Source organism: Podarcis liolepis (genome assembly GCF_965112155.1).
Source record: "Podarcis liolepis genome assembly, chromosome: 8".
NCBI classification, from domain to species: domain Eukaryota; kingdom Metazoa; phylum Chordata; class Lepidosauria; order Squamata; family Lacertidae; genus Podarcis; species Podarcis liolepis.
The window spans coordinates 43,966,107-43,991,565 of NC_139560.1; the positions used below are offsets into that span (position 1 = coordinate 43,966,107).

Here is a 25,459-nt window from a genome sequence, read left to right on the forward strand (position 1 = left end):
TCTGAGAATTTTATAAAGGTAAACTTTCGTATTTAAATATTAGGGGGGTGATTTAAAAAATTCTAAATTACGTTACTCTTAACATATGCACCACACTTTTTCCTGGTGCAAGTTTTGGCAGGTTTCCAGGTCATGTTACGGCAGGGCATTCCACTGGGCAGGGGCCACTACTAAGAAGGCCCTTTGGGTGGTTCCCTGTAACTTTACTTCTCACAATGATGGAACCACCAGAAGACCCTTGGAACTGGACCTCAGTGTCTGGGCTGAACAATGTGGATGAAGATGCTCCTTATGTCATCCAGGGCCGAGGCCATTTGGGGCTTTAAAGGTCAACACTAATACTTTGAATTGTGTTCAGAAACATAATGGGAGCCAATATAGATCTTTTAGGACCAGTGTTATATGGTTCCAGCAGCCGCTCCCAGTTGTCAGTCTGGCAGCTGCATTAACTGTAGTTTTTTAGTTACCTTCAAAGGTAGCCCCACGTAGAGTGCACTACAGTTGTCCAAGTGGACTACTTGGATGTACCACCCTGGTGAGATGGGGCACAGGAAGACAGGGTCTTAGCCAGCATACTAGATGAAGCTGGTAGACAGCTGTCCTGGACACAGAGTTGACCTGTACTTCCATGGACAGCTGTGAGTCCAAAATAACCCCCAGGCTATGAACCTGGTCCTTTAGGGAAACTGTTGCCCCATTCAGGACCAGGGAGTCCCCCACACCTGCTCACTCCTGTCCCCCAGAAACAGTACTTCTGTCTTGTCAGGATTCAACCTCAATCCATTAACCACCACCCACCCTCCGACTACTTCCAGACACACAGGATGTTCACCATCATCAGAAATCAGAAAGACAGAATGGATCAGAAATTGACCATGTTGCTTCCAATCCTATAGATTAAGTCAAATCTTGTGGCTAGTGCAAACCCCACTTCCTTTTATTTTAAAATATGTTACTAAGATTAACTCAGTAAAGGAAGTTTTATATAAAAAAAATCCCAATGTATTTGTAGAGCACTGTTTTATTGTTATTAAGAGCCTATGGCACATTTCATTTTAAGATTAGTATTAATCATTGGGTTTGAACAAAGTCCTCTGCTTGAGTCCACTTTTTTGAAGAAGGAAATTGCTTGTACCTAATTCAAGGCTGATTTCAGCCTTGTATGAAATTGCTGGATTTGAATGGTTTATAATTCAGAGCAGGATTTGGCAAATAAAGACAAAGTAATTCAGTTATTTATTGGAGTGAATGATGATGCAGATGTGTTGCTATAGATAAAATTACAAATGCAACACTGATGAACAAAGAAGTAACATTTAAACAATAATATAAATGAGTTGCCATAAATATTTTTTTTAAGTCACTGTGAATTATTAGACATGGCTCAAGAAAGAAAATTGCAGGTTTCTAAACAGACTTGGTACACATGTTTGTGCATATCTTGGCATAGAATTCACAAATTGTTCCTTCTGTGTAATATAAGGCTGGGGAATGCCCAGCCCTTCTGTTTTGTTTACTGCTGTATCCCTGGCTTCCACAGCAAATCTTCCATTCAAAAAACCTCTTGAACATTTCAAGGATGCCTCTTGATTTATTGGCTGCTGCACTGCTGATATGATGAGGGACCTTTCCTGTTAAGGTGTTTTAGTGGGGAGGCTTAGAATGCTAAGCCATAGACATAGCTCAACACTGCATTGCATTCTTTGTATGCAAAAGATCCCAGGTTTTATCCCCTAAGGCATCTACAGGCAGGGCTGGAAAAGTCATGGAGAAACATTGCCAGCGAACATTAAATAACTGTAAGGACTAGACTCCACACTTACTGGAGAGCCAGACTCTAGGATGCAGAGGGAAGGCAGCAATGCAGGAAGAAACAGCTGCTCCACTCCATGATGCTGCACTGCCACCCCAATCAAGCTTATGGAACAGCAGGCAGTGGCAAGTAGTTTCAAGTGAGAACTAGTTGGGAGGGCAGAGCCAAGCAAGGGCAAACCCAGATTTCCTGTCCATTGGTGGAAGTAGCACTAGGCAGGAGCTACCAACTATCTCTGAGGAAGAGAAGGAGCTGCTTCTCTCTCCCTAATCCAGCTCTTCCTACAAGGATGGTTCAGTGTCATTAGACCCTGCTGGATCAAGCCAATGGCCCATCAGGTCCAGCATTCTATTCCCACAACAGCCAATCAGACAGCCTTGGGAAGCCTGTAAGCGGAACTTCACTTTGGTTCCTCAATCCACTCCTCTGTTGGTGCATTTCAGGGCCTACATCCTTAGCTCCTGCTGAAGCCCTTTGATCCTTCACCACTTCAGGTGTTTCCCCAGCAGAGGTATTTCTCCCTGCTTCCTGACTTCCAGGAAGAATGCCAGCATCTTGAGATATGAGCCCCAATGCCGCCAACCCCATTCCTTGCATCTGTTCATCTACTGAGTATAGAACTAAATGCAATGGCATCATAATCTGACAGCCTGGGAGGGCCTTTTCTTCTCATAAATTTGTATTTTTTTCATAGAGCATGCAGACTGGGGGACAGTATTAAATGTCTTTGTTACAGAAATGTAAGCTACCAAGCAGAAGTTATCAACTTGATTGAGCAATTTATTTACAAAACATTGCATTTTGCTGTTTAGCAGCAACAACTGCAACGATAAAGTATATTTGTCTTCAATATTTCCATTTTAAAACATTTTTTCTTCATTTCCATTTATGGATCACTGTCCATAAAACACCTCAAAGTGCCTTAACAAAGAAAATATACCAATTAAAATTATCTCCTATCTAAAAAGCAATTTCATATCCAGTACAGATAAAGACTGGGGTAAAAATCTATACTTAAAAGGTTTTTACTGTATTTTTCTTTTTTTAAAAGGAAGATCTTCAATACACATCAAAAAGACAACAGAGACGTCACATCCAAGTGACATATCAAATGCAAGCAATATGTTGCCTGACATCCTCAGAGTTCAGACTGCTTCAGATTTCATGGGGCAGAAGATTCAGTTTATCCAAGATCATCTCTAAATGGGTGCTGTTAAATCAAGTAATATGCTTTGCCCCCAAGGAAGTTGTTGTTGTCTTTTTTAAAAAATCAACCACTATTGCTTAAAATTAGCAAGAATCTAAGGAGGTTATTTTCAGCTTGAAACAAAAAACAAATTTTAAAGTAACATATTCTGGGAGGTTTTCAAAAACAGTGGTACCTCGGGTTAAGAACTTAATTCGTTCTGGAGTTCCGTTCTTAACCTGAAACTGTTCTTAACCTGAGGCATCACTTTAGCTAATTGGGTCTCCCACTGTCGCCGCACCACCACTGCGTGATTTCGGTTCTTATCCTGAAGCAAAGTTCTTAACCCGAGGTACTACTTCCGAGTTAGTGGAGTCTGTAACCTGAAGCGTCTGTAACCCGAGGTGCCACTGTACACAAAGTGCTTTGTGCTGAAATGTCTAATCATGCAAACCAATTTACATAGCCACCCTTTTCGTTAAGGGTGTTTCCAGACACAGAATTGGCGCTTTCAATTACCGTAGTTTTTCAGTTCCGGGGGGCGGGGGTGAGAGACAGGCTGAAAGCTGATAATTTAGTCTTGCGTTCAACTTAGTCCTACTTAGAATAAATCCACTGAAATTAATGATCCAAATGAATCCTGTCCATTAACTTCAATGGGTCTACTCAAAATGGGATTACTGTTAAATGTTATGCCTAAGGCCAAAGTTAGACTGGAAAAGCAGGTGGAACACCTAATAGCATTTTACAGCAACATGTTGCCAAGAGTGAAAGAAGTTCCAGACCTTTATATCAATGATACCTGATTGACTCTGTTATGTCACCTGATTGATGCCCCTGACTAAGAAGGGTAAGGGTTGTGGGTGTGCAAATGTCATTTCCAGAATTCTGTCATGTTACGCTAACCTAAAAATTAAGGGAGTGGCGACTGATGTTGTCAGACGTGCCCTGCTTTGTCCTTAGCTTAGATTGTACAGTAATTGGTTTTGTTGATGCTACCACAGCTGCTCTCTCTCTCTCTCTCAAAGTTCCATCATGGCCCTGGGGGATATGGGCCCTCTGGGAAGTGTGTTACCTAGCTACTAAGGTCAAGTAGCAACATATGTTTTTATGGCTAGTGGGTGGGTCCTCTTCTCACCTGAGCAGCTGGGTGGTTGAGGCTATTGGCTCTTTCTGTCAGCAGTAGTACCTGGAGAAAAAACACAGGAGTGATGGGTGCATGTCATGCTACATAAACTTTTCTTCCCAATTCTTAGAGGTTATTGTTTATTTACAAGACATGTCCACCATTTGTAAGAACTGAAATAATCACAATCATGCGATATTTATTGAGCATGTATATTATCACTAGGATTATAGTGACAATCCTTTTATATCAGAATGTCTGCCAATAGGAGAGTCAGGTTTCCAAAATATGTAATTTCAGGATACACTGCAAAGCTGTACCACTCAAAAACCTTCCCTGCAATCAGTATGGCATTGTAGGAGTCATTGTGGTATACTTTCTGCAGAAGAGAGAAGTCCACAGAGGACGTAAAAATGGACTAGTTGGCAGTGGACTAGTTAAGATCAAGGGACACGGGTGGTGCTAGGGACACGGGTGGTGCTGTGGGTTAAGCCACAGAGCCTAGGACTTGCAGATCAGAAGGTTGGCAGTTTGAATCCCCGCGACGGAGTGAGCTCCCGTTGCTCGGTCCCTGCTCCTGCCAACCTAGCAGTTTGAAAGCACATCAAAGTGCAAGTAGATAAATAGGTACCACTCCCGCGGGAAGGTAAACGGCGTTTCCGTGCACTGCTCTGGTTCACCAGAAGCGACTTAGTCATGCTGGCCACATGACCCGGAAGCTGTACGCCAGTTCCCTAGGCCAATAAAGCGAGATGAGCGCCGCAACTCCAGAGTCGGCCACGACTGGACCTAATGGTCAGAGGTCCCTTTACCTTTACCTTAGTTAAGATCAAGCAGTGAATGATGTGCGTTGTGGGTTTGTCAAACTTTTTCATTTCATGAGCACATATGCATAGTGGATAAAGAGTTGGAGGCACCCCACATGCACACACACACTCCCACACCCAAGCACACATGCCATAACCTGTTCTTTTGGTTACAACAGAATGCTTTCAAGCCTGATTTCAGTGGGGGGGGGGAGGACCAAGGAAGGCCTCTATGGTTACGTGTGCCTGTGAGCACCACGTTGGCAAACCCCTGCTGTATATAATCTGAAACATAGTATTTCCCAAGCAGGAAGTGACTTTTGAAAGTGAATGCTATCTGAAATGCAGCTTCTCAAATGAGATGGGATGGTCTTCTGCTGGAAGGCGGGGGTGTGGAATTCATTCTTGTGAACAAGCCTTGCCTAGAGCAGCTCTTTGGTTCCTGGTCATTATGTTGAAAAGTAATTTTCTTTTTGCTTTCCCCCACCTTCTCTCCCACCCGCAAGTAAAGAGGTTGAAATGCTATGAATGAAACACTTTGCTTATAAGCATATGATGGTTGGAAATCCTTTCATATCAAAAGCTAGAAAAGCTTATGAAAACAAAGCCTTGCCGTTTTTTCTACTGTTGAGCAAAGAATGATAAGAGACTGGGATTGTGAATGTACATACGCAATACAAATCTGACAATGGTGAAAAGAATAAGAAAAGCGAAGAAGAATCTTTTTCTTTTCTTTTCTTTTCTTTTTTAAAAAACCTCTTATATTGAGTCTCTGTTTGAAGTTCAAATGGTATTTTACCAATATTTTTTAGAGGTGACCTACTAATTTAAAGAAAAATGGGTTTCTAAACAGAAAAAAAATAACAAACCATTACTGTTTACTTGGCTATGAAAGGGATGTTTGTACAGAACCAAATAATGGGAAATTACAAGTTGACATTTCTAATAGTAAGATCTACCAGCACCCAAAGCTTCAGGCCAAGCTAACCACAGTTCCCTGGACACTATTCTTTGTTATTTAATGCATAAGTAATGAATCTTTAATCATGAATGTACTATAGCATGTGTGGAATGTACTTACAATTTTCACCCTAGGTGATGGTGTTTATGTAAAAAAAGGAAATGTATCAAGGCGTAAGTCTAGTGTCAATATTTGTTCCAGTAATTGCAAAGCTGTTTCCACCTTGCATGTATTAATCTTGACACTTTGGTTAACAGAAAAGTACAAAGTCAGTAGAACAGCAATGTGCAGCCTCAAGACATTGTAGCACAAGATCACAGTGTCATGAGAGAGAGAGAGAGAGAGAGAGAGAGAGAGAGAGAGAGATTTCCTTTTTCTACATTTCAAATTAAACATTTTTCAAACTTTAAAATATCCAATGACTTCCCTCCTTCTCCTTCCATGGTTTATATTACGTATCATAAAGGTAAAGGTACCGCCTGACCATTAGGTCCAGTTGCGGACGACTCTGGGGTTGCGGCGCTCATGTCGCTTTACTGGCCGAGGGAGCCGGCATACAGCTTCCAGGTCATATGGCCAGCATGACTAAGCCGCTTCTGGGGAACCAGAGCAGCACACGGAAACACCATTTATCTTCCCGCCAGAGCGGTACCTATTTATCTACTTGCACTTGACGTGCTTTCAAACTGCTAGGTGGGCAGGAATTAAATATCATACTTTCCTGCATATTTTACTATAACCATTCAAATCAATTTTCCAATTTTACATCAATCAAATATTGTTTACTCTGTTGAATTTATCTTAATGCTGCCAGTGTTTTTAGCTGTGTACAATTATTTTACATATATTCAATAAATATTTTCTACTCTTCTTTAAATATATGTTCTTCTTGCTCTCTTAAACCTGCAAGTTCTGCATATTCTAACATCTTAAGTTGCCAATCCTCTTTCCAAGGAATCTCTCTCACTTTCCATTTTTTGGCTAACAGAACATGGGGTGCTGTTATTGCATACATAAATAAACTTTTCTGGCACTTGGGAATTTGTGTCTGGGTTATTCCCAACAAAAAGGACTCTGGTTTTCAGGGTAGGTAAATTAAAACCTTTTTTTCAACTCATTATAAATCATTTCCCAATATTCTTTCACCTTTCTACATGTCCACCACATATCTGATTCTGCTTTATACATCTTAACCAGCCAGCTGGGAGTTAAATACCATCTATGAATCATTTTCAAGTAGTTATCTTTCGGAGAATAACATACAGTAAATTTCAAATCACTTTTCCAAAGCTTCTCCCAAAGGTTTAGGTCTACATTGTGTCCTATATCTTTTCCCAGCGCGTCACTGATTATTTAATTAGCTAATCTTTTGTTTCCCATTCTAATAAGATATTATACATTTTAGACAGAAGTTTATCCTTGTTTTGTAACAGTTATTTTTCAATTTGTGAGTTTTGGTCCAAAAACCCATTTTTTTGCCTACCTTAAACATATATCATATATCTGGTGGCATTGTAACCAATCCATTACTTGGCTTCTTAAGTTCTCCCTAAGATTCAGTCTGGGTTTGCCCTCTGCAAAGTCCAGCGTTTCCCTGTAAGTCACCCATTGTCTGTCCATATTAACTCTCTTAATTGTAATTGTTTCAATGGGGGATAACCATAAAGGTGTTTTTCTTTCTAACAGATTTTTATATTTCTCACAGACTCCATAGAATTTTTCCTGAGAATGTGGTTCGTAAAACTCTTATAGATTTTTGCTTTCCCATACCAAAGACATGCATTCCAGCCAAATTTTAAGTCATGGCCTTCATGGCCTTCCAGTCTAAAATATCTGTATTATCCAATACAATTCATTCGTTTAATCAATACAAACAAGCTGCCTCATAGTACAATTGCAAGTCTGGCAGGGCAAAGCCCCCTCTTCCTTTTGTATCTATCAAAATTTTATATTTAATTCTTGGATTTCCCCCCTGCCAGATAAATTTAGAAATATATTTTTCCCATTATTTGAAGGAGCTTGCATTATTTACAATTGGAATTTACTGGAATTAAAACAGCATCCTAGGAAGTACATTCATTTTAACCACTGAAATTCTACCTAGTAGGGAAAGTTTCATCCTCCCCCGTGTCTCCAAGTCTTTCTTAACCTCTTTCCACAATTTAATATAATTATTTTCAATTAAGCTGAGACTCCTTGCTGTTATCCAGATTTGACTTCTTTTTTTCCTATTTTTAAGCAAGGCAGCCATTCTAAAACTTTTTTCAACTGTTTTGGACCAACATTTTTGTTTTATCTGCCACTTCTTCAAACCTTTTAATTTCTTCTAGAGCTTTGGGAATTCTCTCCAATAGTTGTTCCAATTTTAAGACCACATCAGCAACAAATGCCCTTAATTTATAGACTCTGCATCCCACTTCAATGCCTTTAATTTCCCTATTTCTCCTTATATTCTGAAGCAATATTTCTAACGTTAAATAACAACGGAGATAGGGGACAACCTTATCTAGTTCCTTTTCTTATTTGATGTTTGTCCTAGAGAATATTATTTACTAATCTATTTGCTGACTGATCAGTATAAATTGCTTTAATATCTGCTAGAAACAAATTACCTGCCTCTCTCCATCTTTTCTAAAACCTTGAGCATAAATGACCAAGAAATATTATCAAAGGCTTTTCTCATGTCTAGAAAGATCAAAGCAGCCTGGTTTTTATTCCTTTTTTCAAGGTACTCAATTAAATTAATTACATTTCTTATATTATCTTTCATTTGTCGGCTTGGTATAAAACCAGCCTGGTCTCTGTGGACTAACTTGGTCAATGTCCTTTTTAGTCTATCAGCCAAAATTGTTGCGAAGAGCTTATAGTCACAGTTCAATTAGGAAATAGGTCTATAATTCTTAAGTCTTTGTTAGGTCATCTTGTTTAGGGATCAAAGTTATAAATGCAGCTTTCCCAGAAGCTTGGACCGTGCAAGTCACAAAAATTCTTTTCATAGTGTCCTTAAGTGGTTCTATAAGTGCATCCTGAAACTTTTTATAATAAATTGTGGTAAGTCCATCTGGTCCCGGTGCTTTGCCCATCTTCATTCAGTTTATTGCCATCTGCAGTTCCGAAATCGATATTGGGACATTCAATAATTTCTGGTTTTCTTTAGACACTCAGGGAATATTACAATTGCTCAAATAAGAGTCAATTTTCTTAATATCCTCTTTCTCACAACAATATAAAGAAGTATAAAAAACTTCAAACGCTTTCCTTATCTCTTTTGGGCTGGTCAGATACTTATCCTCATCAACAATATTATTTGTTATCCTATTCTTTCTTTCTCTTTTGAGTTGCCTTGCTAACACATCTGTAACCTCTGGTTTTACAATTAACTCATTCTCTTTAGTCATTAGGGCATCTAATACCTCCTGCTTCTTTTTTCCCTTTCTTTTTTTGGAAAACATTTTGTTGAATTAGAAAACCTCTCATCATTGCCATCATTTACTTTTTTAAATTAGCCGGATATTTTGTTTGTGTTTTAATTAAAGAATTAATCTGAAAAATGTCAAGCCAATGAAAGTTAAGCCAAACCAAAATGAGCTAATTGTGACATTCATAAACAAATTAAGGTATATAAACCTTTCAGCACTCCCTCCACTTTCCATATTTCCCCTCCTGGATTGAGATTTGAAATGCAGCTGCTAGGGTCTTAAAGGGACACCCAGATTTACATATATTACACCAGTGTTGAGACAGATCTATACCGACTGCCTATTAAGTAGCATCTGAAAAAACGTCAGGGTTTTGTTGTTGACATTTAGAGCCCTAAACAACTTGGGACCAGGATCTCTTTCAGACTGTTTACTTCAGTACAGAGCAAACCATTCAGATGATGAAAGTTCAGAGATTCCTTAAAACCCCTGGTCTTCACTTCCCATTAACTCCTGAGGGAAGAGAGCTGAACAATAAACTATAGTATCCAAAGTATGAGGTAGATTTCCCTTCACAGGCACAATTTAATCATTTTAATACCACAATTTATTCCATTAAACTTTCATTCCATTTAAAGTTTTATCTTGGTCTCTTTAGGTGCCTCTGCTGCTTCAGACACCTGTAACATAATCTTTATGCTTCAATGGCTTGTTTCCATTTGACATGTCTCAAATTGTCTTACACCCTTATCTACACCGAATGGTTAGGGAATACTTCACTCAGCAGCAATGAAAGAAGTGAACCATTGAGGGGGAATGTACATTTAACTGCATCCAGCAGCTGTAGATAACCATTTAGGGTGGCAAGTATGAAATTGGAATTGCTAGGAAAATTTTAAGCAGCTACATAATTACCCTAAATGGAACTGAGCTCCTACTTTGGAGCTTATTATCAACTTGGGCATTATTCCTAGACACCCATATTACTTCAGCACATGCAGCAAGAGTTAGTATCACTGAGTTATGCAGTATCTGGAGGGAAAACAACAAAATATCCTTCCTTAGACATGGCATACATAGAATTGTACAGTTGGAAGGGCCCTCTAGTCAAACCCCTGCAATGCAAGAATCAGAACAGCCATCCAACCTCTGCTTAAAAACCTCCAAGGAGGGAGAGTCCACCAAATCCTGAGTCTGTTCCACTGTCAAACATCTCTTACTGTCAGAAAGTTCTTCCTGCATCTCCTTGGATTCTCCTTTCTTGTAACCTGAATCCTTTGGTTTGGGTCCTATTTTCCAGAGCAGGAGAAAACAAGCTTGCTCCATCTCCCATGTGACAGCCCTTTAGATATTTGAAGATGGCTGTCATATCACATATCAGTCTCTTATCCAAACTAAACATACTCAACTTCCTCAAACATTCCTCATAAGGCTTGATTTCCAGTCTAGAGTGCAACAGCAAATAGCTGCTGGTTAACTGTCCTGGGGTAAATTTAGTGCCATGGACTCAGAAGTCAGACTTGACATTAAGAGATTTGTGATCACTTCTCCTCCAGTATTTTGCTGATGGAAGGAGGGGGGTGATCCAGATTAAGGGAGCAGGGTTTGGGGAGTTCCCCACCTCCATCATTTCCTCAAGTACCACTTTCTCAGTCTATTGTCTCATGGGGGAGAACTCAATGGAATCATGAACCTTGAAAGTTTTCCCTCTTATGGTAAATTGCAGCTCTGGAGGCTGGGATGACAACTGAGAAATGGAACAGAGAAGTAGGGTTGAAACAAAAAACATCCCCCACTGCAACAGCCCCAATCTGAATAGGGTGCCCTTGCAGTTGCCTTTTTAAAAATGTAGAATAGGTTACAAAATCCCATTAAGTCTGTCCCTCATTCATTAGCCTTGGTCAAGGTTTTGCATGAGAAGTTCTGTAAAGCAAGTAATATGAAAAGAACAGTAGGAACAGATGTGGCTCTGCAGCTGCAGGCATGTGCTAAAATGAGCTTTATTTATTATGCATTTAATAGTACTACTTAGCATTATTGTAGGGATTTTTGAATGTCCAGAGTGCTTTAGGTTCATGTGCATCAATTGATTTCTAATTCCAACTACGCTCAATAGGCCTCATCCCCAGGCATGTGTGCATGGGATTGAAGTTGAAGGCTGCAATCCAGCAAAACTGACCCTAAACTAAAACTGACACTAAACTTTTCAAAGCAGTGGTATAAAGTCAACCACTTGCGAGCATTTTCCTTCTGTTCTTATCAATTCCATGTATAAATAGACTCACTGCCTTGCTAATTTCATTTACTGATGGAAACTGTCAACTGTGACCAATCAGATTTTGTCAGAAATATGATGGTTTTGTGTACTGCTAGTTGCACCTGTTGGATACAGTGGAGTTACACTGAAATATTTAATGAAGCCAGCAGGAATTTCCAGCTGAGGTCCACAGCTTGAATTACAAGAGTAACACATGCTCAAGAAATACTTGTTTTTGGTTTAATTTACCCAGATACCATGCGTGTCATCTGACTATATAGCTGAATCTTTAGGAAAATACAAAGTGCTTTAAACTTTGTATTTGATCAAAGAAAGGAAACACTTGCCCCATATTACAAAAACAAGTAAGATTCTTTTATTATGTAAGAACTGCGCATTGCTCTGATAAGTCTTCCTATTCCATCTATACTGTGCAGGCATAAAACTTAACTTAAGCATTCTGTGCAGCTAAGAGAATGAGACCTAGCAATTCCTAATCACTCATTAGCCATCTGCATCATGATACGCGGCGCAAGAAAAACCTATTATGAAAGGCTTGCCCTGAGGCTGAACTGCTTTTTTATCGAGTCAGCCAAAACATGTAGCCGTGCCAGCTTCAGTGTATCAAGAATCATGTTCTCTTCTTGTCAGTCCTTGTGGAATGCTGGTTTCCTTCATAAGGAAGTTTTAAGGAAGGAAAATCTGGCTATGCAGGTATGTTCTGATATATTAACTCTTTTGGGCAATGATAAATAGTGCTGGAATTTGGTTATGGAAATGTGTTTTAGGTTTTGTTCATGCTGGAACAAATCTGTAGGCTGTACAGGTCATGCTGTTGAACACTTGAACCAGCCTCTTTTGAGCCAAAAGTTGTATGCTCATTCCATGAAAATGCACCTATATGGACTGAGGGAAGAACAAAGTGATATGTGGAGGAGAGCCCCTAAGAAGGGGCTGCAGTATTAAATATGTGTTCCATGAATCAATGTTCCAAGTGAAATCTAGATATTCTAAATACTGGGAACAAGCAAGCAGCAGAAATATGTCAACAAGACAGTTAGGTGGCTATAGTCAAGCATTATATTGTGTGTAGTGTGTGTGCTGTATGTGTGTTACACCTGTGTGTGGCAACCACTTGGGCTACTAGCCCCTTCAGCCCTGGCATGTGGTCCTTGGATAGTTAGCTAAGCTGTTGAGGCCCTTACCTCATTGTGGAACATGGGGATGAGAAGGGCTATTGACATGATTGCCCCAGAGTGCCTGGCCTGAGATGGCAGAGCTTATTCTGCTCTTCGGTTCTTTTCAGAGTTACAATGGAGCTGGTTGGTCAATGGCTAAAGTAGAAATGACAAATAGGTTAGGTACAGTGAAAGGCATCAGCATAAATCCAGAGTCTGTGCTCCTTCCAGACCCTGCACTCATTGCCCAGCTGTCAGGGACTGGGCAGAGGAGGAATGGTAGAGACCGCCTCCCCAGCCTGACCCTTCCAGAGAAGAGGAAGACAGATCAGAATTGCAACAAGGGTTTGAGGGAGGTCACAGCTTAGAGGCAGATGAGGGGGGAAACTGGGAAATAATGGTAGAGGAGAAGGAGGAAGAAGAGGAAGAGGAAGTGGAAGCACAAGGGGGTGACAACTGATGGACACAATGTCTTTAGAAAGCATTCCAGACCCACCCACCTCCCAGAACCTGGTGAGCCTTGAAAGTAGGAGAGCAAACAGCTTGGAGACAGAGGGGCTGTGGGAGAAAAGTGAGGTGGAAAATCACTTGGGACAACACCATTATCCAAGAGGCTGTGTTCCAAAGTCTCTCTCTGTAAATATTGAATAAAAAGTGGATGGTAAGAAACTTTTCCTTGTCTTTGTACATTCCTGGCAACTGGCCATGGGAGTTCCTTGCAGGCATCTGACACCAGCCACCTGTAGCCACAGAGTGCCAGCTGAACAGACATCCTTGGTAATAGCAGATAACCATTTACCTTTTTATTTAAAGATCATTTGAATAGATTCAAGATGTGTGGTAGATTTGGGAAGTGCAGTTGTGATAATATTTTCTCTGTCTCTCTCCTCTGTTAAGGGGAACACAATGTGCACTAAAACCACAGCCACTTCTGGGCAGGCGAAATAAGTGAACTAATAACTTTTATTAGACCCACCAGGTTTCAAAATGGAGCCCATTAGCTTTTGAGTGACAATTTTTTCTTCTTCAGGGTAGATTTTAAAGAACAATATATACCGTAACCATCTTTCTTTTTAAAAAGGAAAGAAACAAGGTTCTGGGTGGGAGCATGTTGTCAAATTCAGTGCACCATTGGTCTCAAAACTAGAAAAAAATACTTGTAGACATAATGAGATTAAAACTAGGATCTAGTCTTAACTTAGTAAGTACTTTCTCCCATATAACTGCTAAAGCATGTGCAAGGTTTTCAATTATTCAAAAGTCTTCTGGGACAGGACAGTAATGGAAGAAGCTCCCTCTGAAATCATTTAAAAAAGTTATAAACCAATCTCTCTCAGTGTTCTCAATGCTATTTGGAATTCATAATCCCCTTGAGAGGCAGAAATAAAGAAAAGCAAACTAACTGGCCTTTACACTAAGAATGCTGGAGGTTCCCTAGAAAGGGTGTGCTAAGGACAAAGTCAACAGGAACTAAATCTACATTTTAACCCAACACTTCCTCAAAACAGTTTGCTTCCCTCAGTCATTGTGTTCTCACAACAACCCTGTGAGGTCGGCTAGGTTGAGAGATAATGACCTGATTTAGAACACATGCTGAACAAAATCTTGGTATTTTTGTTTTCAAAGCTAGCATGTCACAGAGAAAATGACATCCTTTCCTATGTAGTGGGAATTATTTGTATGGAGAAAAATATAACAATATAAACTCCCTATCTGTAGTCTGAAATGGTACTGAAGAGACACACATTAATCATCTCAGTGAGAAATTGACCTTAATGTATATTTTATTTACTGTGGGTGATAGCAATTCTTTAAAGATGGGACCAAATTCAATTACTTTCAACTTGTGTTGCCTGACTCACTATCTGTGATCTGCACTGTAAAGCATTTGAGTTTATGCTGTCACTGTCATAGCCTGTGATCTGCCATAAAGAATTTCTGAAACCTCACAGAGCAGTGTTTCCTATTCTTCTGGGGCCGTACCCTCACACGTGTGTGTGTGTGTGTGTGTGTGTGTGTGTGTGTAGTCCTTTAAGCTAGGATATGAAAACAATGTAAGCTCACTCTTTCTATCTACAACCTTTAAAAACCTAACCCTTTTTAATGAAATAATTTCAAACATACAAAATATTGAGCAGCTTTCCAGTTGTACTGTATACTTTTGTGGGAGGGATTCAACTGTATGCAAGAAATTTAGGTGTACACGATTAAAATGGATTAACGCATGCTGGCACAGTACATCAACTTTTTTTAATGGATAATGGACTCTTTGCAGTTAGGAAAGTGATGGGGAAATGCACTAAAAAGTGTGGAATAGATAACTGATCAACAGGAATACATATCATCACTGCATAAGTAAATCAGAATGAACACCCATTGATGTACAATCTCCCCAGGGGGGCAGGAATCAGAATGAACTTTCAATACATATATTGTCAAACTTGTACATGAGCTTTATAAAGGCACATCAGAATGAATGCTCCATAAACAAGTTGCTTGGAGGATCCCTCCATATCCAAACTGAACTGTGTCACTAATACCTACACTTAATTTAATTAAATTGTTGTGGCATTTCCTGTTGCAGTTGTCAAAGCCTTCAAGGTCATTCACCAAAAGGATTACCGTATGTCTGCTACCAGGTGAGTGGGAAATGTTCACCATTTTCTGGAAGCACTTATCCATCTTTTTTTAAATGGGAAAGGAAGGATACTGGTGCCCAGACAGAAACTCTCACAGAGTCCCTGTTACAACTGCCTGATGCCAAGCTGGGTAAAGCAAGGTGCAGCTGCACTACAGCTGCTCCCCAATCATACCATATTCATCTTCAATTCTGAGACTCAGAGCAGTCACAGCTCTCCATGCTTTCAGCAACAAAGGGTAGACTGCTCAAGTATGTTTTCTCAGGGCCCAGCCCCCCGCCCCTGTCAAATACCTTTGAAAAAAAGACCACATCCCAGTTTTGAGAAAATGGCAGATTGATTAGTGTCCTTTGGCTTCTCTTAGTTCATTTGTTTAAGCTCCTTCTGTTTCTAGCTGCTGGATTTGAATTAATAGCCAGACATGACAGTTTGGTATGTGCATATATCTACTATGCATGGCAGACACATGCCCTTTTGACACCATTTCTGGTTCTTTAACTGTTCAGACAGGAGTGCAGAGCTCCAGCTCATTTGCTCACATATGTTCTGGGGCAAGTAAATCCTGTTAGTTACATTGGGTCTCACTGCCCCCGGGATACTAAGACCATTGGTCACTTTGCTTAGTATTGTCTGCACTGACAGGCTGCCATTCTCCAGGATTGCAGATGGAATCTCTCCCATCTTGGGCCTACTTAGAGATGCTATAGATTGAACCTGGGACCTTTCACATGAAAAGCATGTGCTGTTTCATGAGCCATGGCCCTCCCCACAATGTTCCTGATGATTATACTGTGTTATAATTATGATACTTCTCCCTCCCTCCTTCTGGCAGTATGATATCACACAGACTGTTGGTTCTGCTTTGGCCACAGATGGAACTCTGCGACTTGGAGTTCTTGAGAATCCTTGAACAACAACTTCTAGCATTTCATGTGTTTCCTTTTTATGTTAGAAAATGAACAGCTCGCTGTTCAAAATATCGCTTGTTTTGTTTGATCACTGCTTCTAATTGGCTCCACTAAATCTCACAGGAACTGAATATCATAAAGAAGGAAAAATAAATTTGTATAGAGACTCTTAAGAATAGAATACATTTTAGCCTCAGTATTCTCCTTCACAGTAATGGCTATGCAGCACTGGCTAGAATTCACTAAAGTCCATTAAAGTGTGCCTATTTCTACTCCCACTTCATGCTTAGGGCCAGTAGAGAAATGAATGTTCCAGCTAGAAGAAGGGGCTTCTGGGATCATTACTGAACTTAATAAACCACTGGCCCATTGTTCTCACTGCTGTGTCCCTTTCGAAATTCTGAATGAGACATACTTTTTGCCATCTTCTGGCTAAAATTTCTGTGCACAAACTGTATAGGAAGTAAATTCTTTGGTGCTCATTTTTGTAAGGATCCTTAAACTTAAAACTGAAACATTTAAAGTTTTGCTCCCATTTGGAGCAAATGTGAATTGGGATTATCTTCAAGGCCTTGCTTTATTTTTATTGTAACTATCTGTATCTGCAACAAAACATATCTCTCCCATATCAATCTATACAGCCACAGCAGGCATAGTAACCTTCCAACAGTTTGACTTCACCCTGAAAAGTGCATTCCTCCATTGTCTCCAGAGACAGAGGGATGCCAACCATTGTGCTTCTTCTGTTCAATCTCACATAAGGACATTGACTGCTGCCAAACAAGTGCAAGTTTTTCAGGGTTAATCTAGACAAGGTAGTCAGAGATTCCTGATCAGATCTCCCATTGTATTTTAAAAGTTAAAAGCAGCTACACTGGGTGGTGGACGAAGTAAATTGGGACTATAAAACTGGGGGGAAAGCTTTTCAACCCTTTCCCTTCATGCTTTTCTCACTATTGAAATTTCCCCTCAACTGGATATTTCCTCTTTTGTTCTCTATGAAGTCCTTTCTTGTAAGTGGCTGGAAGAAGCTGTGAAGAGTTGCAGCAGAACACATGCTTTGCATGTAGAAGGTCCCAAATTCAACCCCCAACATCTGCATCAGAGAGAGACTTGTAAGAAAAGCAAGGTACTTGCTGCGAAACAAAATAGCTAGAAAGACCAATGGTCTGGCTGGGTGTAACACAAGTTCTTTTGTTACTATTAGATGGCAAACAGCTACGTATTGTGTTTTACCAAGCTCAGGAAGCTGAGATAAGATTGCTTTATGTTTAGCAACTTGAGTGGTTGGAAACTCATGAAACTCAAGGGGACAATGGAGCGGTCCAAGTTGGGCTGTTTTCATAAGTAGGAAACATTTTTGAGGGCTGCTTATTGAACATCATTAAATACATGCATGGGTAATATTGCAGATATATTGTTTCACAAGGCTAGGATTACATTTCTATGCACCACACTTTCCCAGGATTACACCCCACTGAACACAATGGAATTAATGTCTGTGCAAACATGCATATGATTGCACTGTAAATGTTGCAATCCTAGGATGAATAAATCCATTCAACATCACACTTGCAAGAGGAAACCATGAGCTTTTCACCAGCAGTCACTTGGTAATGTATCCTTTTGCCAGGTAATTGATATAGAAAGAGGAAAGCTATCCCTGACCAAAAGAAACACTTGAAAACAATACAAAGGTCAGGGAAAAACCTATACAACAAAATACTTTATTATCATATAACAGCATATATAAAAAGAAAACTAAAATGTTTAGAGTACAAAAAGATATATGCAGTACATGGAAACTTTGCTCAAATCAATCTCCACACACACTTTCTTTGGGTGTAGACGGAAGATGAAAGTTCAAATCACCAACAAACATAGGAGATAATAGGCAAATGGGATTTAAATAAAAATAGATTGAGGGGGAGCACTGTGGCTACAGTCTTTGTTCTGGAAACTCACACGTTTGTGTTTGCTTGCACAAACTAAGCCACGATTTGGTTTAGGATTATAAGCAAACTCGGTCACTGTGTGTTTATCAATGCTCAAAGGAAAGTATCTTTCTAAGAAAGTATCTCATAAGAACATGTAACCATATATTTAAAAATAAACATACCCAAAATACTTGCATTCAGCTAATTGTTTTGACAAAATGATGTTTGTTTTGACAAAATGAAGATTGTATTTCCTCCTGACATGTAAAGAAACACACAGAAGGTTAGCACATGCACCTGGTCAATGAAACAGCAGGACACACACACCCTCCCAAATTCCAAACCTTTGTGAGCACCAAGGCAAGGCAGCACAGTGAAATAATGCCTCATAACTTATTATCACAATATCACAAAAATGTAAGAACAACTTTGTTATCTAAACAAAATCATTGAGCACAGAAAGCCAAGTTCTAGTTTGGCCTGAATGATTCAAAGTGTTACATGGCTGAAAGAAAAAAATAAATAGTTCTGTATTCCTCAGCAAAGATGAAGCTCTGCCAAGAATATTTGGGGCAACTTACTTTGATGTCTGTAAATTGTGGAGGATTCAGAGGGGAACAGAGAGATTATAAATGGCCTGGAAATCCTTTGCCATATTTCTCTCTGCCTAGAGAGAAAAAGATTGAGGGCTAACACAACAGCTTCCAGGACAATGTAATAACAAAAAATAGAAGGGGTGAGAGGATAAAGAAAGCACAACATTAAAACTGCAGCTGAATTTAGTTTGGGCAACAGGGAAAACATCCTAACTTTAAATTACACAAAGCCTCCTGCCACTGTGCAAAACTTCTTCCTTTTTCTTTCGTAGACTGCAATCCTATACTCATTTCCCTGGCTGTAAGCCTCATTGAACTCAATGTTCAAGTGGGGGTGCCTAGCAGGGATCATAAGTCCCCACGCTTGATGCTAAACTCCCCAAGATGCTATCAATTTTGGCAACAGCATCATAAAGAAAAAATTAAACTAGCCAAGGTTTAAACCTCTCTGCTCAGACAAGTAGTCTGATGGGGATAAAAATGGCCCCATCCTAGTCATCATAACCCTGGTCCTCAGCTGAGAGAAGGGGGACTGTGCACACCCAGTCATACCCAGACTTACTTGGGAGCAAGCACCATTGAACACCATAGGCCTTAGGTAGTATCAGGTAATACAGTTAAACAGTGTCTCTTGCTATTATGAGCAGTGCCACAACTAACCATAACTGTGCCCAGTGCGCACCATATATTGTGTGCCCCCCTCAAATTGCTATTTGTATTAATGATCAAACAAAAAATGTAATTTGCAGGACTGTTGTTGTTGTTAATCATATTCATGAACCACATATATGAAACATGAAAAATTGTAATTCTGATTTAACATGAACAGAAGCAATTGCCCCTTCATCATTATTTATTAGATTTATATACCACTATTTATCAAAAAAAGCTCAGGGCGGCTCACAAGATAAAAATATTGCACCCCCTGTTGGGACACTTGCCATTTGGTCCTAGCTAAGCAACTCGTGCATCACAAAGACTTGACCCTTCATATGGTTCATTTTCCTATCCAGTTGTGTTTTAATCTGTTCATCAATAAATAGCCTCTTGTATTAATGGGTTATGGGCCAGATGGGTGGGGTATAAATAATAAAGTTATGATGATGATGATGATGTTAATGATGGTGATGTTTGAGTTATGTTATAAGATCCATTTTTAATGAAATCAGTCCTGAGTGCTCACTGGAAGGACAGATCCTGAAGCTGAGGCTCCAATACTTTGGCCACCTCATGAGATGAGAAGGCTCCCTGGAAAAGACCCTGATGCTGGGAAAGATTGAGGGCACAAGGAGAAGGGGACGACAGAGGACGAGATGGTTGGACGGTGTTCTCGAATCTACCAACATGAGTTTGACCAAACTGCGGGAGGCAGTGGAAGACAGAAGTGCCTGGCGTGCTCTGGTCCATGGGGTCACGAAGAGTCAGACACGACTAAACAACTGAACAACATGGTGGAAGAGGGGGGAAGGAGAAAATAAGGGGGGAACCAAATCTTGTTAATAACTTATTATTTATACCCTGCCCATCTGACTGGGTTACCCCAGCAACTCAGGACAGCTTCCAACATAATAAAAACACTGCAAAAAAACAGTCATTATATTAAAAAACACCTTTCTTAAAAACCTATTAAAACATTTTAAAATAAAGCTTCTTGTTCTGAGCCTGCAAAGCAAGCAAGCCTATCTTTTATCACACAGAAACTTAGCACCTTACTTCTCTGCAAGCATGCACAGAAAGTATACTTTTGAATAACTAAACCTCACTGGCTTCAGCAGAAAGTGAACCTTTAAAAAAGTTTATATACAAATCTAAACCGTGTTTCCCGAACAATTCTCCTTCGCAACTGTGCACCTGTGTCCTCTCTGCCTGTCAGATCGCTCTGACAAGTCGCAGGACCCCTCGAGGGGTGGGCAGCGCTCTCAGAGCGGGGTCTGCGCGCCATACTACCATCAGGTTAACCGAGCAGCGAATTCCAAGGAGCGCCCCCCTCCCCGCGCGCGCGCGCTCCGCGTCCCTAGAACTGCAGCCTCAAGTGCAGCGCCAACTTCTCCTGGCAGAAAGTAAGGGTGAGGGTGGTGGAGGTGGCGCGAAAAGGAGGCGGCGGTGCACGCGCAGCCCGCCTCGCGCCCCCGGCCCTGGGCGCGTCGGGAGAAGGAGACGCGCTGCTGGGGCTTGTTCTATTCCGCTCTGGCCGGAGAGAGGTCTCCGAGAGGGCGCCGCGCGCGCCTGAGGGGAACCTTCCGACACTTTTGCGCTCTTCTTGCCGCCTCCGCCCCGTCCTCGGGTAGGTTGGGAAGTTTGCAGGGCGGGGCTCGGCCAGCCGAGGAGGAAGAGAGAGCCGGGGAATTCTGTCCCGCCCGGTGCCATTCCACAGCGAGCCGCGGGCGCGCCAGCAAGGTAAGCTGCCCTCTCCGGGGAGGGGGGGGGAGGCGGACACGCTCGCGCGGGGTAAACAAGCGGCGTCTTTTGGCGCGTCCGCTTCCAAGCGCCTCTGCCCGCCTATGAGGCGAACTCAGTGGCCGCAGCCCTTCCTGAGGCGGCGGCTGGGGCTGCCCGAGGCGGCTGGCCGGAGTCCGCCAGCGAGAAAGGGGGCGAACTCGTCTCCTCTTCTCGCCCCCTCAGACTAGAGCAGAGGAAGGAGCCTCTGGGGCACCTGCTTGCCTCTGCTTGCCCGAGCCTTTTCTGACAGGCTCTTTCGCCACGCCCTCGCCCTTCCCACATGGGAAGCCCCGTCCCGCGGGGCAACTTTTGTGTTTCAGGAGGGGACCGCTCCTTCCCCGAGAGCCTGGGACTGTGCTTGGTGGTGCAGGTTGAGCGGAAGTTCAACAGGTGCTGCCCCTCTCGAGTTCCTGCATCTGTTAAGGGGGAGGGGGAGACCGTCCTACGGTGTCTTAAGGGTCCATCCCATAATGAGCAAGTGTGGGAGCTGGAGATTTCCTTTCTTCAAAGGCTGCACACAACTCAAAGGGGTCGCTCTGGGCAAGGGACTGTCAGCTGAGCTCCACCTTCCCATCTGCAGTACATACCCGCCTTCCTTACAGGGCTTTTAGGTTGCTGAGGTGGTGGTTTCGGGTTTTTTTTTAGGAATTTTAAAATATCTGAAACAGAAATGTGAACGCTGAATGCTTGAAACGAACTGTAAGGATGCAGTGTTGTTAATGAAACTAAAGAATCCATGCACACTGTTGAGGATCTTTAGATGACCTTTAGGCACTTTGTCACTCTTTTAGCTCTTGTCCTGCGAGAAGGACTTAAGGATCTCTGTCATCAAAATGGTCCTATCTACCTTCTCCCCTTATTGGGTGTGATCCTGATTTTACAAAGAGTTATTCCGGAGAATGCATTTCATTGTTCCTCGAGGCTGGTGAAGAGTCTGTTTTTCCATCTCTTAAATGTGTGTCTTTAAAAGTTTGCACATATTTATAGCTGCATGGGACAAAACTCTTTAAAAGAGAGAGAGAGAGAGAAATAAATTGTGATGATGGTTGACACATGAAGTCTTTGAGTTTGTTCATTTAGGTCTGACACCACAGTCTACAGACATCAGTGGAAATATAGCAAGTGTCTTCAGATAGCTTCAAATTATTCATTTCCCTCCTGTATATTCTGAGTATGTGTATAACACCTATCAAGATATCACAGGAGAATGGAATAACTAGGCTGTTGCGGAAAACCCTTAAAAAGAAAGTTTGCTTTTTAAGGGCTTTGACGTGCCTTAAAAGAAGTCTTCAAAGTTAAGGAGAAGTCGGGGACTTAAGTGATTCTTGTGAGAATGTCGCCTAGACACTATTTTCCAGATACTGCAGTGCAAAACTTAAACGTTCATCTCAAAGCAAAAAGCAGGCATAAGTGACAAAGACAAAGTTTCCTGGGATACTGTCAAGATTGCTTACTTGGCGTATATAGGAACTGAGAAAATCATGCTTTTTGGATAATTCACATCATTTTGAGCATCTGCTGTTCAAATATTTATATACGTCAAAAATTCACTAGCTACATTTTGAAAATAAGCTTCTGTATGGAAATTACTTGAATATAAGTTAGTTCCATATAACTGGTTGACACAAAACTCTTTAAAGTTGCTAATATTGTGACTGAAAGAAAAGAGAACAGGGTTGTTGTTTTTCTGTACTGTATGTCCATCTAAAAGGTCAAAATGGCTGTCCATTTTGCTTTATGTGGACCTATTTGGTTAAAATCTGTTGATCAGTCAATATTTTTTTAAAAAATAAAAGTGGTTTTTGGCTTCTTATTTGACTGAGAAATTATCCTGCTGGATGCAAATGGCTACAAAACAAATGGACTTGAAGTATTCTTTGGCACGTTCCATAACTTTGTAACTTTTATTCAAAGTGGAGATAACAGACAAAGACCACTTTAAACAGTTATGGAAAGAACTGCTTGAATTATGAGGCAATTTTGTGATCATGATCCACATACAACTGAACTTGCAATCATTTCCTATCATGTATACTGAGAATTAGGAATATAGAGAGCTTCCTTATAGTGAGTCAGACCCTTGTTCCATCTAGTTTAGTATTGGCTACACTGACTGGAAGAAGCTCTCCAGGTTTTCTGGCACGAGTCCTTCCTAGCCCTACTGGGAAATGCTAGGGATTAAACATGGGACCTTCTGCATGCAAATCAGATGCTGGGTCATTGCAGACCCAAATGTATAGTGTCATTTTGCTAGTTGAAGTTTGCTCCAGTTTATGATTTACTGTTTGTTAAACAAAAAAAGTTTTAACAGAAAAAGAATGTGTCCGACATGTTTGCTTAGAAATAGGTTCAGCTTTGTTCAATTGGGTTTAGTTTTAGTATGTGCTTCTGCAGCTTCTGACTTCACTGGATTACTAGCTAGTAGTCTATTTTGTGTTGTGTTTTGTTTTTAATACTGTTACAGTTCTGTCCAGTGCTGACACTTTCTCTGGTTTCCTCTTGTAAGAAAGAAGTGAAATACTCTCTGAATGTGTTTGCTGTACTTGTCAGTGTGAACATTTCTGTATCTCTGCCATCTTCTTGTCCAGTGTTCTGTGCCCCCTCAGCAGAGAGAACAAGTACAGTGGTACCTCGGGTTAAGAACTTAATTCATTCTGGAGGTCTGTTCATAACCTGAAACTGTTTTTAACCTGAGGTACCACTTTAGCTAATGGGGCCTCCTGCTGCCACTGCCACGCGATTTCTGTTCTCATCCTGAAACAAAGTTCTTAGCCCGAGGTACTATTTCTGGGTTAGTGGAGTCTGTAACCTGAAGCGTATGTAACCCAAGGTACCACTGTATAGGTGTCATACATTCTGACGACCCCTCCTGCTTAAAAAACCACATTTTGACACTACTGTAGCTTTAAGCAAATGCTTTTTTAATGTAGAAAACTACAGCAGTATTAGTAGAACAGAACTGTTTAACTTTACTAATATTAATAGTAGGAAACAGAAGTGTTGGTGCTTAATTCTGTCTAGGAGATACATCCTGCAAAATTAGAAACTCTTGTTCCTATTTGCAGGTGTGACTGAAATGTTCATTCTCTGAGTCACCCTCTCTAGTGGCGAATAAAACACTTTTCAAGACTGGGAAGGATCTTCAAGGTGCAGTCTAGGGCTGAACTCTGATGAGCTTCAGCTTAAGTTGTTGCATATTTTGAATAATTAGCTGGGGACTAGCAGAATTAAGGTTTCAGTATTATAATCAGCTGGTGGCACTGTGGTCTAAACCACAGAGCCTAGGACTTACCGATCAAAAGGTCGGTGGTTCAAATCCCTGCAATGGAGTGAGCTCCCATTGCTCGGTCCCTGCTCCTGCCAACCTAGCAGTTTGAAAGCATGAAGTGCAAGTAGATAAATAGGTACCGCTCCAGCAGGAAGGTAAATGGCATTTCCGTGCACTGCTCTGGTTCACCAGAAGCGGCTTAGTCATACTGGCCACATGACCCGGAAGCTGTACACTGGCTCCCTTGGACAGTAAAGTGAGATGAGCGCCGCAACCCCAGAGTCGGCCACGACTGGACCTAATGGTCAGGGGTCCCTTTACCTTTACCTAGTATAATTAGAATCTAGAGAAGATAACAGTTAATTATCAGACACTCCTCCTCCAATTTTTCAAATAAACATTCCCTAAATAAACTGACAGTAAAAGTTAAAAAGAAGGTTAACACAAGTGCTGAATTAGAGTAATTCTTTTAAAAAAAACTGGCAAAGAATGACAGGTTGTTGTTTTGCATAAGAGGGATATTCCAGTACCAATAAAAGGTTACTATCCTGGAATAGGCAAACAAATGATAGGTAATTTCTCCGAGTTCAGCCTCCTGTAGTGAACAATTTGTTTTTTAAAAGACAACTCTAAAAGGTCTCTAACCCAGTTTTCAGCTGTAGGTACAGAACAACCCTCCTATAAAATAAAAAACTTTGATACAGATTGCCAACATCTCTTGTAACAGGTATGGGGATTTTCCAGATCATAGTGATATACAGCAGTTTAAGCTGATTATATGTGGATTCTATCCTTAATGACAAGGCTAAATGACACTGGCATCATTCTAAAGGCTTCAATAACACAACTGCTATTGTTTGTTCTGAAGCAACTCTGGAGCAATCACCTCTTCACCGTATTTTAAAATACCTATAGCAAAATGTTTT

General features: G+C 40.9%; 1 protein-coding gene across 1 annotated transcript in view; it reads left to right on the forward strand.

Moving 5' to 3' along the window:
• Positions 1-20,968: 20,968 nt before the first annotated feature.
• CHST9 (carbohydrate sulfotransferase 9) overlaps positions 20,969-25,459 on the forward strand; it is a 53,910-nt gene continuing 49,419 nt past the window's right edge. The window contains exon 1 of the mRNA XM_083517792.1: positions 20,969-21,223. The gene's annotated coding sequence lies outside the window, so the exon portion shown is untranslated. The remainder of the gene's footprint in view (positions 21,224-25,459) is intronic.